Consider the following 19385-nt stretch of genomic DNA (forward strand, 5'->3'; position numbering starts at 1 on the left):
GACAGAGCATTGGCCCTTGAGCCAGGAGCACCTGGGTCCAAATCCGGCCCTAGACAAGCAAAGATCACCCTGCTATGTGGCCCCAGGCAGGCCATCCAGCCCCACTTGCCCTGCACCCTCCCCCAAATAATAATAACAAAAGATGTGCTTGAGTCTTTGTTCCAACACCAACAACTCTGTCATGGGTGGATCTCATTCTTTATGATAAGTCCATCACAAAAGTTACTTCCATATTTTTCCACCATTGCCATTGCTGATCACAACTCCCTCCTTTCTTATTTCTCCACTGCCATACCACCCCTTAGGCCCAGAATCCACCTGGCCCTATGGTCCTGGGCAGGCCTTCCAATCCCAGCCCCTTGCAAGAAGTAAGAAAGAAAATTTGTTATATGTGACCACTCTCCCACCATGGTCCATCCTCTCCTCCTTTATTCACATCCCCACCCCTTCCCCCTGCTCCCCCCCCTCCTTCTTACTCTAGATGTCTATACCCCATTGAGTATATATGCTGTTTCCTCTCCTAGCCATCTCTGATGAGAACAAAGGTTCCCCTCATTCCCCCTTGCCTCCCCCATTCCATATCATTGCAATAGCTCATTGTAATAAAAAAAATCTTATTATGTGAAATATCTTGGACTATTCCCCCTCTCCTTTTTCTTTCTCCCATTCCATTTCCCTTTTTTTTCTATTGACTCCATTTTTACACCATATTTTATCTTTGAATTCAGCTTTCTCCTGTGCTTCAACTATAAAAGCTCTCTCTACCTGCTCTATTAACTGAGAAGGTTCATATGAGTATTATCAGTGTCATTTTTCTATGCAGGAATGCATGCAGTTCATCCTCATTAAGTCTCTCATATTTCCCCCCTCTCCTCCAATCTCCATGCTCCACCTGAGTCCTCTATCTGAAGATCAAACCTTTTGTTCAGCTCTGGCCATTCCAAAAGGAACATTTGAAATTCCCCTGGTTCACTGAAAGTCCATTTTTTCCCTGGAAGAGGACATTCAGCCTTGCTGGGTAGTTCATTCTTGGCTGCATTCTAAGCTCTTTTGCTTTCCAGTATATTGTATTCCAAGCCCTACGAGCTTCCAATGTAGTTGCTGCTAAGTCCTGTGTGATCCTGACTGCAGCTCCACGCTATTTGAACTGTGTCCTTCTGGCTGCTTGTAATATTTTCTCTTTGACTTGGGAGTTCTGGAACTTGGCTATAATATTCCTAGGGGTTGGTTTTTTGGGATCTCTTTTTCTGGGGGATCGGTGGATTCTCTCCATTTCTATTTTGCCCTCTGCTTCAAGAATATCAGGGCAATTTTCCTGTAGTAATTCTTTGAAAATGATGTCAAGGCTCTTTTCCTGATCATGACTTTCAGGTATTCCAATAATTTTTAAATTATCTTTCCTAAGCCTGTTTTCCATATCAGTTGTTTTTTCAATGAGATATTTCACATTTTCTTCTAATTTTTCATTTTTTTGGTTTTGAAGTATTGATTCCTGATTTCTGGTAAATTCATCAATCTCCCTGAATTCTATTCTTTGTCTGAAGGATTTGTTCTCCTCAGAGTTTTCTTATCTCTTTTTCCATCTAGCCAATTTTGCTTTTTAAAGCATTCTTCTCCTCAATAACTTTTTGAACTGTTTTATCCATTTGACCTAAGCTGGTTTTTAGCATGCTATTTTCTTTAGCATTTTTTTTTGGATTTCCTTGACTAAGCTGCTGACTTCATTTTCATGTTTTTCTGCATCTCTCTCCTTTCTTTTCCCAGTTTTTCTTCCAACTCCCTCATTTGATTTTCAAAGTCTTTTTTGAGCTCTGTCATAGCCTGAGCCCAATTTCTGTTTTTCTTGGAGTCTTTAGATTCAGGAGTTTGTGCTTCCTCATCTTCAGACTGAGTATTTTGATCCTTCTTGGGCTCATTTGCAAAATATTTCTCAATAGTCTTCTTTTTGTTTCTCTGCTTGCTCATTTTCCCAGCCTGGGCCTGGTTTGGGGGTGCTTCCTGAGCTTTTGGGACACTCCCACAAGGGTCTCAGTGTGTGAGGCTCTGTCCTCCCTCCTGGTCTGTGAATGACCATAAGCACCTCCCTCTGCCACAGGGCTGAGGTGGGGGGGACCTGCTGTTCTATGGGGGGGGCCTAGACTGGGATCAGGATCTGAATGTGGTCAGAGCCCCAGAGTCCTGTTCCAGGGGAAGAGGACAGAGCTCTGCAGTCTCTCTTCACTTCCCTCCCTCAGCTCAATGGATTCATGCCCTGGGGGCTCCTGCTTACCAGCTCCACCTGCTTCTGTTCCTGGATCTGGGCTGCTAAAAGACCATGATGCTAGCTGTGTACCCTGAGGGCTGGGCTCCATGTGCTTGCTCTGGGAGAGGTCCCCTGCTGTTCCCCTACTTTGTGCCTGGTGCTCCCCAGGGTGTAGTTCAGGAGACTCCCCCCCCCCCCCCCCCCCCCCCCCCGCTGCTGCAGTGCCCTGAGGCTGCCTCTTGCCCTGGTGGGCCACGCCTCTGGCGGGCCACCCCTCGGACCCCAGGGAGCAGAGCCTTTCTGCTCTTTTCCAGGTTACCTTGAGTAGGAGAACTGTCTCACTGGGTCCCCCAGTGGAGTTTTTTAAGATCACAAGACTGACACTGGAAATATTTGATATTAGAAACCAAATACAGTGATTTTTAGTCTAGTGCTTTTTGCCTAGTATATTTGGTCCCTGGTATTCCTTCCCTTCTTTGACTTGTATTCTCATTAATAATGGGACAGCTAGGTGGTACAGTGAATAGAGCACTGGCCTTGGAGTTGGGAGGGTGGAAATTCAAATCCAGTCAGACACTTGATTCTTATTAGCTATGTGACCTTGGACAATTCACTTAATCCTGATTGCTTCATATCCAGGGTCATCTCCATTTGTCCTGATCTATATCTGGTCGCTGGATCCAGATGACTCTGGAGGAGAAAGTGAGACTGGTGACTTAGCACAGCCCCTCCCCCCATTCAAATCCAATTTATATGTTTGTCATGGCATCACCTCCCTGATGTCATGGTCTTCTTCAAGAATAGAGGACAAACATCATCACCATAATAATTATTATTATCGTTAATACCGTATCTCACTCTAAATGATGTATTTATATCATATCCCCAATGTCTTATCTCTCCAACTAGGGACCCAGTCTTATAATACTCTTATTATGACAACTAGGCCCATAGTGGTTGTATAGCAGGCCCACAGTAAAAACCTATTAAGTTGACCAGGTACAAAAATTGGAACCAAAGTATTTGTAAAGGGACATTAACAAAAGCAAATATTGCTTTAAAATCCTACCTTGGGCTTCTGAATTGAAAGGGACCAAATGTTAGGGGAAAAATTCTGAGGTTTGACCATTGCTATTTTTGAGGTCATTAAAATATCCCAAGGAAGTTAGTTCATTTTGAATACTTGAAATTGCTTTTATTGCATTCCGAAAATAATGGAAGATGATACTCTCTAAATTGCTCAGTACAACCAATATCTTTACATAATGGTAAATAATTCAGTTCTGGAAATTGCTGATAAAAATGAGGAATAACTAGAAATATACTGTTTTTCTTTAGCCAAGAAACTCATCCCTGAGAGTCAGGATATCCTGCTTCTCTACTTCTTCCCTTTGTTGAAACTATATTGTCCTCATTCTCTATTGGAGGGAAGAAGCAACTAACCAGTACTAAATTACCAAAGCAATTTGTGGTGGGAACTGTGCAGGATGATATTAAGCCATTTTGAAAATATCAAGCCTTGTGATATCAATGAACCACCAATACATTTTGCAATAATCCTCTCTCTCTCTCTCTCTCTCTCTCTCTCTCTTTCTTTCTCTCTCTTTATCTATCTATCTATCTATCTATCTATCTATCTAATCATGAATTCAAAGAAGTTTAGACCTCTAATGGGTCTCAAAAATCATTTCATCCAATACACTCACCATCAGAAAAGGAAGTTGAAATGACTTAAACTTTGTCTCATATTCTTTATCTATAAAATGATAGTAATATTATCAGAGACACTGTGTGATGATGTAATGGACTTAATTAAGATAACTAAAGTTCAAATCCTGCCTCTAATTTTATAAGCCAGAACAAGTCACTTAAACTTTCTGTGTCTTTGAATCTTTTATTGTAAAATGAAAGGACTAGATTCTGTTATCATTTCAGCTCTAAACTTGGGTTCCTTTGATATCTACCTTACATGATTTTTGTGAAGAAAGAAATAATACATTCACTATGAAAGCACATTGTAAAAACAAAAAAAAAATCCACCCTCAAAATAAAAAACTCACCATATAGAGCATATTATAGTATTGTTATTATTAATTATCTTGAATATATAATAATTCTCCTTAAACAACCTGTAATATCCTCTACTTGATGTCAGATCAGTTTCATGATAACTTCCTATGCTTAATTGAAAGAATCTATTCTAGTCAATTCCTAAGTGATGGCTGAAATAATGGAAAGATTCCCATATCTGTATCTGCGTATCATCCAGTGCTGACATATAAAATAACCATATCTTTCATGTGCAAGTGGTGACTTTCCCTCCCCACCAGTAGCTCATCACTGAAGATAAATGTTAGTTGGGAGGAGATGTCTCCCATGAAACCATAAATCTGTGTTTGTGGTATTATTGTAATCTCTGTTGTGGGAACTGCTCTGACATCCTCACATGAAGACAAGGACTTCTTCAAATTGAGAGTCTGAGATGTAGATTAGACTGAAGAAAAGTGTTGCCCCTACATTTAGACCAGTGTCATAATTTGTTGTGATCCTATGACATAAGTTGCAAAGCACATTGTAGGGTAACCAGGGTCATCTTCCCAGCAATGCTCTAGAATATATGCTACCTGAATCATCTAACCAAGTTCTGATTTCACCATAACTAACCTTGTATTTGCAATGATCTGGGACTGGATAATACAAATGTCATCACTATAATATTACATGTCATGGAAACAACACAGAGAAGAAGGTTTTCTTGCAATGGCTCAAATCAAATCCACATTGCTAGGTCCCCAATCACTTCCCTATGTTTTATTTTATCGAACACTTCCACTATGGGAGATATTTTCATGGGAACGGTCTTGGATGATGCTTGCCAAAATAACATGATGAGAAAAATTGTGTATTTTGGGAAACAACCATTAGGTCTGCAACTTACTTTTCTGAGCATCCTTTCATATATCCCTTTTTCCCTAAGAAAAAAATGAAAATGCTTTGGTTTAGTCACTTTTTCTTTCACAAGCTTAGGTACATTTTTGAGGCCATGACATCATCCACTGTCCTCCCTCTCTCAGAGGGCATGCAACACCTTTCAGGCAATGGTTTCCAAGTTATCCATGAACATTAAACATGCCTTCCCACCCTTTCTTGCATATGGGCAGCTAGTTATCTCCATTTCACAGACAGAGAGGTTGCCTCTCCAGAGGTCACACAGTAATTCAGTGATAGAGTTAGGGACTGATGCCAAAAACTTTGGCTCTCTATTATGTGTTCTAGTTAGAAAACATAAGACCTCTTCCCATGGGGGGACTAACATGCTTGAGGAGGAATTCAGGTATTTGGAGGGGGGAGGGTGTTAACTCTTTGATCTGCTGTGCCATCTTCTAGTTCTCTTCCTTAATGTTGATTAGAACCAATGCCAAGAAGATCCCTATTGATGAGCATTGTGGGAGTATGGACACAAGGTTGCTTCTGGTTTTCAAATAAAGTCCAGGACTAAGAATGAAAGGAACTGCATGCTTGAGAGGAGAATCCAAAGCATAGATCATCTCTCTGAAAACAAGTGTGATGTGAAATAAGCAGAGACAAAACCTTTTTTTTTTCTCTTTCCCCTCTCCTTTGAAGTATTTGATAAGTAGGTGTTTCTTCACCATAACACATAACATGAAATCATGTAATTCTGGCATGCACCTTAGCAAGTTATATTAATACTGACTCAGGGCCCAAGACAAAATCCTATTCAATAAAAAACTTCCATATTATCTGAAAGAGTATAAACTTCCCAAAGGCCCTCTCCTACATTCACTTATTTAGCCTTGTTCAAAAATCCTAGCCTAGCGGATCCTGTACAGATTCATATTTAAAACAAAAGAAAGGAAAATAAAACAGTTCCTTTCTGTATAGAGCACCCAATTTAGTTCTTTGATCACATCAGTAGTTCAAAAAATCAAATCTAATAATGGTGATAATGATGGTTGTCAAATCCTACTCTAGGCTGGTCTCTTCCCAGAATGTACAGAGGTCATATAAGAAATAGAAAAGATAGAGCACATGAGAAATTCGAGAATGATTTCACAATACTAAATCTGTCCTCTTTTTGTTAAAAGGAGAGGACTGACCCAAATGCTTCCAAGGTCCCTTATGGATTTTGAATCTTTGATTTTAAGTTCTAAAGTTCTAAAGTACTGAACTTTACCAGTATCCGTATTTATAAAACAATTAAGATTAATCATTTCTAAACTATTTTTGAAATGAAAAGATATATAGAATCAGAGATTTCAAGTTGTCAAAGCTGTGAGACGTCATTAAGACCAATCTTCTTATCTTACTGTTTTGGAAACTGAGTTCCAGGGAAATGAAGTACTCTCCTTAATATCATATTGGCAATAAGGATAGAGGTAGGTTTGGAAGCTAAATTCTTCATTCAAGTTCAAAGCAGCTGTGTGAATACTAAATCTGGCATTAGGAAGTAATGAGTTCGAATATGTACTTGAACACATAGTATCTGGATCACCCTGAGCAAGTCGCTTAATCTCTATCTGCTTCACTTTCCTCAACAGGGATAATAGCACCTAATTTCTTGTGTTCTTATGAGGATTAAACAAGATATTTGTAAACCTCCTAGAAGGTAGTACTTAAGAAATGTTTGTTTTCTTCCCCCTTGAGATCCAATTCTTCTTTTCTTAGTACCCCCCAACCTTGTGAAGTCAGACTCCTTTTACATTGAGCCAGTCTCCCAGATTTCCAAAGAATTTTCTGCCCGACTTAGGTAACCTTCTAAGGATTCAGGAACATTTTCTTTCCATACATCAAGCAAGGGAATCATAAGATACTCTTAATTCTCTTTGTTTTTTCCAAAAAAGATTGTCTGGCAAACCAAACATTCTTCAATGGGGATCAAAAAGTCTTGGAGTAAACAGATGCTATGGAAGGAGGGGACAGGTGGTGGTCTTGGTCCCTGCTCCCAGAGAATTGAAGTTCCCAGCACACAACTAGGAAGTTCAATTTTTAGTCCAACTGTCAGTATTTATTTTGTTAAAATTGATCTAAATTGGAAATAGGCCATTGAAACACATTTTTTTCCTTACTGATGATAAGTAATCTCTTTGCCTGAATGGAAAAGTGCCTCAGTGTTACCTTTTTGAAGAAACAATGGTGTTTAAAACCCTGTTCTCAGATTGACCTGGGAGTAGAATAAGAATCCATGCTAACTTTGGAGAATGCAAAAAACATAATGATTTCATTTGTGGCCCTTGTACCACAGTCCACAAGGAGATGTGATGAATAAGATGAGAAATTCTGTTGAGCAGAACTGTTGTCTCCCAGTTTATGGAGAGGAGTGAACTATACTGATCTTTATTAGAAATTATTCACCTGAGTACTCTCAGAAAGAAGGAAGATGAAATGCAATCACTCTCTCCAAATGACTTTTGTCTATTCTTCAGGGAACAGTAGTAGTACAATGCCCAAGGTCTTAGACATAGTGCTCCATTTATGGAGGCACCATTTATTCATCCTTCAAGCATTTTGATTTTCTTTTCAATTTTTTTTTTCCAAACTGACTTTCTCATTATTTATGATTCAAGATCAAGGTACTGATTTCCCAGTCACTGAAAATCGATCCCATGCCCCAATTTACAGTGCTAGCCACTGAGACAATTCCAAGGATTTCTGTTCCAATGGGAACCATGTTAAGAAGGGAGTTGAGGTAACCAATTAGTAGTAAAGGGAAGACAGAAACATTAACGATAAAATTTGAAGGAAATTAGATGATGCAGTGAATAGAATGATAGACCTCGAGTCAGGAAAACCCATCTTCTTGAGGTCAAATCTGGTCTCAGACCCTTATTACCTGAATGACACTGAGCAAGTTATTTGACTTTTTGTCTCAGTTTACTCATCTTGTAAAGAGAACTAGAGTAGGAAAATGGCAAAACACTCCAGTATCTTTGCCAAGAAAATCTCAAGTGGGGTCATGAAGAGTCAAACATGACTAAAATGACTCAATAACAGTGACTACCTCACTATTGAACCAATTGTGATATTTCCTACTATAAATTGCTTAGCTAGAAATGGATGTTTATTTTCCCTGAAATAGTCTGAACTGTTATCTCATTTGATTCTCACAAAAATTCTGCAGGTGGTTGTAATTATTATTTCTATTTTGCAGAAAAGGAAACTGAATCTGTGAGAAATTAAGTGACTTGTCAATATCTGAGTCAGGATTTGGACTCAGATCTTCCTGATAGCTAGTCACTGGGTTACCTAACTTCCCTTGAAGGAAAGACACAATCTCAAGTCCTGCCCTCAAGGACTTTATATTCCAAACAGAGGTAGATTGATGGCAGAAGGACTGAAGGGAAGTAGAATGAATAACATGTAAATAGCTAGGTATATAAATGTAAATGGAAGTTGTTATTAATAAAGGAGGAAATCAGGAAAGGATTTTGGCAGGAAGTCCTGAGGGAAACCAGAAGACAGAGATGGAGAGGAGAAGATCACTGAACAGAGGCTACAAAAACAAATATTTTTGTCCAAAGACCAGTCTAGTTAAAGTGGAGGAAAGGCCCATCATTAGGAAGTTATCTAGTCTCAAATGGATGCTTTTTCCCTCAATACTCCATGGAAGAGATAAAAATGTATGACATCCTTTATTTCTTTCCACTTTAACTTCCCACTTATTTAAATTAGGAGTGCAGTTCTTAGAAAGAAACAGAGAACAAAAAATAATAGTTTTTTTCAAACCATGTAAAAGAATTATGTCAGGACTCTAAATATGAAATATTTGTCCAGTGGCCATTGAAAGGACAACTCGAATTACAACCTTATTAACAATATGGATTAAATGATAACAGAATTATGAAATCACATGATTGAGAGAATTCTCAGAGATGATCTAATTCAAATCATGGCTAAGGAAGAATTCCCTTCAACAACATTCTTATTTTTTTATTTTATTTTATTTTTTATTATTTTATTTATTTAAGGCAATGGGATTAATTGACTTGCTCAAAGTCACAGTTATGCAATTATTAGACCTTTGAGTCTGGATTTGAACTCAGGTTGTCCTAACTCCAAGGCCAGTGCGCTAATGCACTGGACTACCTAGCTGCCCTCCTTCAGCAATAGCCTTAACAAATAGCTCTCCTGCCTTCAAGAACAATGACAAAATTTAAAACCAGAAGCAATAATAGATCTCCAATGATGAGGAAAATCATCATGGTGTATTCCTGTCTCTCTATGGCCACCAAATAGCCATGGGATGGTAGGAAAGTCATTCCATTTTGTGCTTCAGTGAACTGATATTTAAAATTAGGGGCTCAGATTCCTTGGCCTCTTAGATCCCTTTCAACTCTAGATTTATGATTCAATCATCTTTCATTACTTTGAATGAATTTTGAACATGTGCTTAGGAAGGGTTTGTGGGTTTTTTGTTTTGTTTTGTTTTGGTTGTTTGTTTTTTACATTGAATTTAAATCTGATTTTCTTGCAACTTTGTTTCCAGTTCTGTTCTCTGGAGCCAAGAAGGGAAAGATCCATTGACAGATCCACTTGACAGATACTGATCTGCACCTCAAGGGCATCTTCTCTGTAAACTTTCTATTCTTCAAGCAAGCCATCCCCAATTCTGTTAAAATGCCTCACAAATTAGACTGATCCCTGGTCTTCTCACTGCCCTGTTCACAGGAATCTAAATGTACTTCATTTACTAATTATCTTCTCAAAATACAGTTTCTAGGACTTAGCAACTCTACTCCAAATGTGATCTGACCAAAGTAGACTCCAGGGTGGCTAATATATCTCTCTTTGAGACCACTGTGCCTCTGTTAGTCGTAGTTTAAGATTAAATAATCCATGGGTGGAACCTTAAATATCAAACTTCTCCCTTATATTAAAGCTGTCTTTCCATGGATGCCCTCCCCCAAAATATTTTATCACAAAGTTAGTGTCCTGCCATGTGTTCTCTATGTTGTACTCATATATTTGAGTTTTTTTAAGTCAAAGGTGATGATTCACAACCACAGAATCAGTAAGGGTTGGAAGAGATTCTAAGGGGTTTACACCTAATTCAGAATTTTGTCTACAATTTATGACAAGTAGTCATTCAATCACTTTTTGAAGACCTCTGGTGAGAGGCAAATCCATTAACTCCTAAGGAAGTCTATCCTTTTTTGAGTCAGCTATAATTATTAAGATGCTCTTTCTTAAATTACCAATGTGATGACTATAGAGAAATATGGAAAATCTATATGAACTGATGCAGAGGGAAATAAGCATAGGCAAGAAAACTGAACATGAAATAATGTCAGTGGAAACACACCCACATAATCAAAAGTGAATGCTGCAAAATTATAAAGAACAAGCATAACTTCAAAGAAGAGATATACAAGAATACCCCAACCCCCATCTTTTTACAGACATCAACACAATTTATATACTGCACATATTTTCAGACATATTTAGACGTTTTGCTGTACTGATATGCTGTATGAGATATAGGTTATATTCCCTGGGAGAGAAAAGAGGAGGAACACTTCAGAGAATTAAGATGATATAAAAAATCATCAGTAGACATTGGGTTTTTTAATTCTATTTTTTTTAGGTTTTTTCAAGGCAAATGCATTTAAGTGATTGGCCTAAGGCCACACAGCCCAAGGCCAGATTTGAACTCAGGTACTCCTGGACCACCAGTGCTCTATCCACTGCACCACCTAGTTACCCCATTAAGCACTGGATATGCTACTGAACACTGAACAACTATGCAAAAACATAAATTGGCTATTTCTTAATTGATGAGACACATGAGAGCCATTTCAGTATCAGTAATATACAATCTGATATTCAATTGATTAAAGTTAAAAATCAGTGCCAAATTAGAAAGATAGTGCTGAAGAGAATTCACTATGTGCTATAGCAGTGGCATGAAAAGTTCTTTTTTTCCCTTGTTTTTTTTTTTTTTTGCAAGGCAGTGTAAATGACTTTCTCAAGTTGACACAGGTAGGTAATTATTATGCATCTGAGGCCTGATTTGAATTCAGGTCCTCCTGACTCTAGGGTCAGTGCTCTATCCACTACACCATGTAGTTGCCGCTAGGAATAAGATTTCTTAAAATAAGTTATTAATTCAGGAAACTTGGAAATATACAAAAGTAAAGACATTGACCACCATCATTTCATTAAAAACAAAAGTAAACTGCTCAAGTTCACATCATGAGGAGGTCAAAAGAACTCAGAATCCCAGAGGAGCTTTACTGATTCCAGATCTGGCCCTCTATCTCCTGCCAATTAGTTCAACCTAGATCCTTCATTTAAGGAGAGCATTCAGGGTAGCCATCTCATCATTTACCACCTGACTCCTCTGGGTTTCACGTCATGCCTCCAAACCAAGTCACCCCATTTTTCAGTCTCCATATTTTTCAATCTTTTTCTTCCATTAGATTATTTTTTGAGTAGCATCTTTATTTTTTTCATCTATATGCAATGTATATTTTTAAGTTACAAATTTTTCTTCCACCCTCCCTTCTCATCCTCCTCCCCTAAGTGATGAACAGTCAAGATGACATTGTACATACATATTTTTGATAAACATGCTTACAGATTAGTCATTTTTGATATGAGGAATTAGTATTAAGGGAAAGAGATACATAAGAGATAATTTTTATAAAGTGTTCGTAAGATTCTGAAGGGTTGTTTTTGTTTTGTTTTGTTTTGTTTTGTTTTTTTCCCCTCTAGATGGGGATAGCATTGTCCACAGTCACTCTAAGAGGGTTGTCCTAGTTCTCTGAATTGCTGAGAGGAGCTATTCCCATCAAGGTTGATCATCTCAAAATATTGTTGTTTATATGTACATTATTCTCTTGGTTCTGCGCCCTTCCCTCAGTATCAGATCCCATACTATTCATGGAGTTGTTTGCCATTTTTTTCTACAGTGGATTAAGGCAACGGAAGTTAAGTGACATGCCAAGGGTCACAAAGCTAGGAAATGTCTGAGACTGGATTTGAACTCAGGTCTTCCTGACTCTGGACCTAGTGCTCTTCTCACTAAATCATCTAGCTGCCTCAAGGATTATAGTAGTAGGTATTTAATAAATGTTTATTTATGATTGCCCCATATATTTATGAAAAATAATTATTTGTGACTGACCACATACTTACTTTCTCATTTATGACAATGGTCAATGCACCTATTCTTGAAAGAAAATATGACAAGAGAATAGGAATAGATATAAAGCCAAAAGAGATATTATATACCTTTTATAAATTACTTCCTCATCAATTCATGTCTTACAAAGTACACAATGATTAGCTGAGAGTTGTAGTAGACACAATAATATCCTGTCAAGTCTATTTTGTCGTTGATTATAAAATTACATTTGACCCAGTAAAGAAAAATACAACTTTTAAAAGTCTCTCCTAAACTAATTGTGGTCCACTTATACATTAAACTCAAAGTCCCATGACCAATATGATCATGGAACTAACTTTTTTCATTATTCCATTGAATATCCAAATCAAACAAAGAAACACATTTATCAAAGACAGTTGCTAGTGTGAAGAATGTACCACAAAAAAGGTCTATTTAGAAAAAAACCTCTCCATTGACCGAATTTCTACAAATGTTTCTATTTATGGCATTCTAGTTATTACATCAATCTTAGGAATACCATGTAGCTTTCTCAATGATGAGCACAGGGACTGAATAGAAATTAGCATAAGCTTACAAAAAGAAAAAAACAAAGTCAATGGAGAAAATCATCCAATGTGATACATTGATTTGATGTGTTATTAATTAGTACATGTGTTTTGAGGGTGCTAAATATGAATAAGCATCTGGATAAAAGAATTGTATAGAAATGACATTGCAACACTTTTGAGAAATTAACTGACTCTTTCAGTACCAATAATTTCTCAGTGATTCTGAAAATCAGGGAACAGTCTCTTAATAAGCACAACTCTTGGTAACTCAAATGGAAATGGAAAGATGCATGGTAGGTATACAATATGTTGACTATACAAGAAATGATATCTTCAAGAGAATATTTTATTGGAAAAGAAAGCAGATAGACTATATGAGAGGTTTGGGAAAAAATGGAAAATTCAAATGTTGTACTGATATTCACAAGTTTTCTTGTTCTACAATAACATTAGAGAGGATCCTCTATGGTGGATGTATGGAAAGAAATGGAGTATAGCTATAAAGAGTGAGAATGTATAGACTGATGACAGTCTGTCTCAGTGGAAGGAACATCCATAGCAATGATGTTGCCAGTTCATAACTAGGAATTCTGATGCCTGAGGATATTTTAAACTAGGGTATAAGATAGATATGAAATCTCAGAAAACAAGTCCCCAGAAGGGAGAAGCAGAGAACTCCCAGGACAACCCCAATAGGCAGAGACCTGGGAACTCCTGGGAACTCCTGTGTAAGGGACATCACCAGAGGAAGGTATTGAGTGGGACCAAATCAGGGAAAGTTCATTCAAATTAAGGAAAACTGTTGGAATCAAATCTTGGCCAGTGTATTCCAGCATCTCTGTTGATCCAGGACACTCCTTATGAAAAGCATAGTATGGATCTCTAATAGATCTCTTGGTCTGGTGATTTAATTCAGGATGCATAGAATGAATAACATAAAGATGCTTTATACCCACATGTTATGGAATACATTCTACCCATCAACTCTGAAAAGGTCATAGTGGAAGAGGTAGTGGTTAGAGACATAGAGGAAATGATCCCCACAAGGGAAAGGGTATAACCAGTAGAACATGGTGAATGGGTGGGTGGAAAGTTAGAGGGGAAACTGGGTGTGGGTGTGGTATAGTTACACAATGTAGAGCAGACAGAAGATTAAGAGGCACAGGAAGTGCAGGTAGCTGGACTGCTGATGGGAAGAAGCAACCACCTTTTCCCCAAGAAAGTCAGTGCTCCAAGCACAGCCATGATCACCTCACCTTAGCTGTAGCTCTAAACCAATCCACTAAAACATTGAGTTCATGCACTGAAGGGATTCTTTCTATACAGAATAATAATTATATAGAAATTGCTTTTTATCTCAAAATATAATTCTGTCTATTAATTGTTCATAGATTTAAAGCAATTGGCAGATAAAGGACAACACATGGAAAAGAAGTAGGCAAGAATGCATTCTGACTTCACAAATTTGTCCTTCAGGCTACTTTGGGGAAGGAATTTTCAGTTGTAGATTAAGCTTATTAGATCACAAAATAGATTTTGTTATTGTATTTGAGTATTCCCAAGAGATAATAGTCTCTGAATACTTCCAAGAGACTTGGTCTCTTGGAAAGTATCAGATTTCAGATTCAGTCACAAAGAACAACAAGGAAGTAAAATAAATTATTGTAAGAAAATATATATCTCTAGCCCTAATCTTTAACCTAATCTTAAAATCTATATCTCAAACTGCCTCAGGCTTATTTCCTGGGTGCTACACTTAGACCTCATTTTCACAAGGTTGAAATAGAACTTGGGAACCCTTTCTTATATTCATCTACTTGTCAAGGTCAATGCTATTTGTCTAATCAAAACTTTTAAAAAATTTTTTTCATCCATATGCACATGCATATTTTTATGTTACAAAATTTCCTTCCATCTTTCCTTCCCATCCCCTTCCCCTCAGTGGAAAACTGTCGAGCTAGCATTATACATACATATTTTTGCTAAACATATTTTCAGATTAGTCATTTTGGTATGAATATTAGGATTAAAGGAAAGAGATAAATAAGGGATAATTTTTATAAAGCATTCATCAGATTCTGAAGGGTTGTTTTGTTTGTTTTATTTTCTATTTCTTCCTCTGGATGGGGATAATAACATTGTCCATAACCAGTCTAATACAGTTGTCCTAGCTCTCTGAACTGCTGAGAGTTGCTGCTTCCATCAAGGTTGTTAATCTCACAATGCAGTTGTTAATGTGTACAATGTTCTCTTGGCTCTACTCCCTTCCCTCAGCATAAGATCCGATCACGTAAGTCATTCCATGCTTCTCTAGAGTCCAACAATTTATGGTTTCTTATAGAACAATAGTATTCCACAGTATTCATGTACCATAACTTGTTTAACCATTCCCCAATTGATGGGCATCCCCTCAATTTCCAATTTTGCCACTATAAAAATAACTGAATATTTTGGAGCATGTGAGACTTTTCCCATTTTTTATAATTTCTTCTGGATATAGTCCTAGAATTGGAATTGCTGGGTCAAAGAGTATGAATAGCTTTATTGCTTTTTGGGCATAGTTCCATATTGTTCTCCAGAAAGGTTGGATCCATTCAAAACTCTACCAGCAATGCATCAATGTCCCAATCCTCTCCAATACTAATCATTTTTCCCTTTTTCTCATTTTGATCAATCTGATAGGTATGAACTGATACCTCATAGTTGTTTTAATTTGAATTTCTCTAATCAATAATGATTTGGAGCATTTTTTCCATATAATTTCATATAGGTTTAATTTCTTCATTTGAAAACTGCTCATTCACATCCTTTGACTATTTATCAATTGAGGAATGACTTTCCTTATAAATCTGATGCAATTCTCCACATATTTTAGAAATGAGACCTATATCAAAACTCCTAGCTGTGAAGATTGCTTCCCAGCTTTCCACTTTCCTTCTAATTTTAGCAGCATTGATTTTATTAGAGCAAATACTTTTTAATTTAATATAATCAAAATCATCCATTTTGCATTTTATAATGTACTCTAATTCTTGTTGGTCAGAAATTTATACCCTTTCCATGGCTCTGATAGATAATTTTTTGTCTAGTAATTTATCTATGGTTTCACCCTTTATGTCTAAATGTATCCATTTTGACCTTATTTTGGTATAGGGTGTGAGATGTGGGGTCTATGCCTAGTTTTTGCCATACTATTTTCTAGTTTTTCCAACAATTTTTTGTTAAGTATTGAGTTCATATCCAGAAGCTGATGTCTTTGTATTTGTCAAACAATACATTACTGTAGTCATTTACTGCTGTTACTTTTGAATCCTAATTCACTGATCTGTTACTCTGTTTCTTAACCAGTACCAGGAAATTTTGATGACTGCCACTTTATATTATAGTTTTGGATCTGGTAGAACTAGGCCATCTTCCTTTACATTTTTTTTTGTCATCAATTCCCTTGCTATTCTTGACCTTTTGTTGCTCCAGATGAATTTTGTTACTAATTTTTTCTAGCTTGGTAAAGTAGTTATTTGGTAGTTGGATTGCTATGGCACTGAATAAGTAATTTAATTTCTGTAGAATTGCCATTTTGATTATATTAGCTCGACCTAACCATGAGCAATTGTCATTTTTTCCAGTTATTTAGATCTGATTTTATTTGGGTGAGAAGTGCTTTTAAATTGTCTTTATACAGTTTCTGGCTTTCTCTTGGGACCAATCAAAACTTTTTAAAGCCCTGTCATAATCTTTACTTTTTCCTTTTTTTGTCTTACCTCATACATGTACATATTTATCAGGTTCAATTGTTTCCCCTCTACAATATTTCTCAATCCATAACTGCCTTCCTAGTCCCATTGCCACTATATTAGTTCACGTCATTATTAACACCTCCCTGGATGATGTGATAAGATACAATGCTGCATGATAGTTTCTTAACCAGTCTCCCTCCCACTATTTGCCTTTCATCCTTCTCTACCAGATAATGAACAGGACAAGAAATATGAAGAGAAGGTTTTTGACACTTCATTAAGATTGGAGATGCCACTGCAGAAAATGATGATCAAATGTGCAGTGCTGGGAAACAATTCTCTGGGAGATTAAGTAAGACATTTTGCCATTAAAGAGCAACTGTGGCTCCATTAACAAAACGAACAGTTTTCCAAGTGAATAGTACTGGTCCAAATTGATCCAGCAACAAATGCCTAATGAGCAGGCTGATACAAAAGAAAACAATCTTGCAGTGATCTGAAATCAAATTTAAAGACTATCCAGTTAACATCAAGACTCCTAGAAGGAATATCATAAGATTATAAAGGGATTTTATGAACCATCAAATCCATCCTAGTCCTTTGGTTTATGAGAAAACTGAGGCACCACAGAGTTATGAGATTTGTCCAGTGTTATACAGTCAATAAGTTTCTGAGATTGTGTTTGAATTTAGATCTTTCTGATATTAAAATTCAGTATTCCACCTATACTGTGCCATGATGCTTCTCAAGGCAGGTCAGCTTTTTGGAACACAAAACAGCCAGTCAGCAAATTAAATCCCACAGAAATTAATTCTGATATTCAAACTTCCTTGGTCTGCAATCTCATATAACTATTTGATCTAGAATTAGATATTCCTAATAATCTGCCCAACTACTTATGGGGAAACTATGGCCTCATACAAAAGAGTAGAGATTCCTGGCAAAGCTAGGGCTCTGAAGTTTCCACTCACCCTTTAAGATTCTCTGGAGATGTATAAATGAAAGGATTTGGGAAAAAAACAATAAAGACTAGCTAGGGATTGCTGCTAGTCTATTCCTCTGCTCTTCAATAGAGCCAGCTTGAAGAATTGAGGCTATGGCAAAGTATCTGAAGTCAGGAAGACCTGAGTCTAAGAATTATGAGATCCTGGGCAATAAGAGCATCTCCCTTATGGGGTCATGAAGAACAAATATAGAGACTATCTAAATGCTGCTTATTATTTTTATTACCTCAAATCCTTTGTTCCAAGTTCTTGATTTTATTATGTATATGGAACTGCGCAAATTCTGAACTACACCATACCTAGGTTGAATGGCTACCTTTCAAATACTTAAAGGCAGTTAGATTGTAAGCAAATTGATTCACTGTTTTTCTTTTTCTCAGAATTTGGCAAATAGTAGGAATTTAATAAATAAATGCCTGCTGATTGATTGATAGATTGAATGATAACTGCCTTCCTCCACAGTTGCAGTGCTTCCTTTGTATCCTGCCCTCCTTCTGTGGAAACAACTGTTCTCCATTTCCCATGGCATTATTCTTCCTTGCAAACTTGAACCCTGTCATTACGTTTCCCCTCTGAGGCCTTTTGGGGTCTCTCTGCCTTCATCTTTAATGTAATAGGACTCTTCTACTAAGACTTGTAGCCTCTGACATTGCGAGAAACAGGGTGGCAGATTTTGTGGAACATTACTCATCTATAATAAAATCCATTAATCACTTCCTGACTCATCAACAAAGCTGTAGGCTCAGAAATGTCCATTTTAATTATCATTTATTTTTTAACAAAACTGAACTGACTGAATGTGGTGAGGATTTTCATTGGCATGTGACATCCCAAAATAAGCCACTGGGGGGAAGAAACCCTTGTATTCTAATAAAATGCAGATATGTTTCAGTTAAATTCTTCAAAACAAAACAAAACAAAATAAAATTAACATTTCTGAATTGATTATCTCTATGGTACTGAAGCTGACATTTAGGAATTTATAATCTATGTAGCAAAATTAACATTTCTGTATGTATAATCTTAATGGTAAATCAATAACAAATAAGAAATAAGTATTTTCACTGTCTTTTAAGGGTTGTAGAGTATTTTATATATTGTACATCTTTTTATCTTTGCGAAATTCTGTTAGGTAGGTGCTATTAAACCTATTTGTCATTATTAATCTCATATCCCTTCGTTTGTGAAAAACGAGGGAGCTGAGGTGTTGTTAAGTTTTTCAGGCTCTTCATATCCTCATTCAGGGTTTTCTTGCAAAGAAACTGTAGTGATTTGCCATTTCCTTCTCTGGCTCATTTTATAGATGAAGAAACTGAGATTAACAGGATTAAATGATTTCCCTAGGATCACACAGCTAGATTAAAGTCAGATTTAAATTTAGGTCTTCCTGATGTCCACTGTACCATATAGCTGTTCAATTCTAAGGCTGAGAAAAGTTAAATAATTTAATTAATTAAAAATCAATTGATAACCCATGCAGTTAATTAGGTAGACTTCAACCTCTGGTCTTCCTGACTCTTAGTCCATCATTTTTGAATTTGCAAACTATGAAAATGTATATGGAGCCTTATATACACTTTTTTGATGAAATAGAATCAAACTTTTAGAGATGATCACCAAGTTTCAATTTTGCTTCACTATTGGCTCAGATAACTATGACAATCCATTTTCATTATATGAGTTAAAAAAAATTAGAGACAATTGATA

The sequence above is a fragment of the Macrotis lagotis genome, chromosome 3 (assembly GCF_037893015.1).
Source record: "Macrotis lagotis isolate mMagLag1 chromosome 3, bilby.v1.9.chrom.fasta, whole genome shotgun sequence".
Lineage (NCBI taxonomy): Eukaryota > Metazoa > Chordata > Mammalia > Peramelemorphia > Peramelidae > Macrotis > Macrotis lagotis.